The sequence below is a fragment of the Bubalus kerabau genome, chromosome 15 (genome assembly GCF_029407905.1).
Source record: "Bubalus kerabau isolate K-KA32 ecotype Philippines breed swamp buffalo chromosome 15, PCC_UOA_SB_1v2, whole genome shotgun sequence".
Lineage (NCBI taxonomy): Eukaryota > Metazoa > Chordata > Mammalia > Artiodactyla > Bovidae > Bubalus > Bubalus kerabau.
In genome coordinates, this window is record NC_073638.1 from 20,001,893 (window position 1) to 20,002,731 (window position 839).

Below are 839 nucleotides of genomic sequence, written 5' to 3' on the forward strand. Positions count from 1 at the left end.
CACTAGTCAAGCCATTTTGTTGATTCTGATATAATGCCAGAAATAAATAATATTCATGAAATACTGCACATATGCCTGGCACTCTCACGAGTGCCTTACAGATATTGTTTAACCCATTCTGAAATATAACCCTAAGAGGTATTATTGTTATTATTATCCCTATTCTACAAATAAGGGAAGTTGGACTTCTATACATTAGTTGGCTAACTTCCAAGGTCACAGTACAAATAAATGCAGAGTTGGCTTTAGAACCTAGTTCTGTCTAAGTCCAAAGCTAGTCATCCTGGTAGCACTCCTCCTCAAGGTGCCTGGTTGTATCCCATTTCTTGTAGAGCCTTTCTTTCAGCTCTCACTCAGCCAGTGCATCGAAAGAGGACATTATGGGGGACTTCCCCGGTGGTCCAGTGGCTAGGACTCTGCACTCCTAATGCAGGTGGCCCAGTTTCGATCCCTGGCCAGGGAACTAGATCCCACATGCCATGACTAAAGATCCCGCATGCCACAAGGACCTGCGCAGCCAAAATAAATAAATATTTTTAAAAAGAAAAAAGAGGACATTATCGGACTAGCACATAGGAGATTTTCAAAGTGCTAATGGCTAACTAAAGGATTAGCTGATAAAGTTAGGTACGTTAACTGTGATTTTATTATAGAGAACCCTTTGACTACAAATGCCTTCAAGGCCTAATGAAGCTGTTCCTATAGAAAGATCACTGGCATTGATATATAAAGTGGTAACCACAGTACCCCCTGGAATCACACCATGGAAACAATTAACTACCTTCCTGTTTGTTGCTACACTACTTCCTCTTGGATGATGCTTCTGAGGTCTTAACAGA

At 41.1% G+C, this 839-nt stretch overlaps 1 non-coding gene across 1 annotated transcript; it reads left to right on the forward strand.

The window, feature by feature from the left end:
- Window positions 1-390: 390 nt before the first annotated feature.
- TRNAR-CCU (transfer RNA arginine (anticodon CCU)) lies at window positions 391-463 on the forward strand. The gene has a single exon. It is a non-coding gene; the product is annotated as a tRNA-Arg (tRNA).
- Window positions 464-839: the final 376 nt, after the last annotated feature.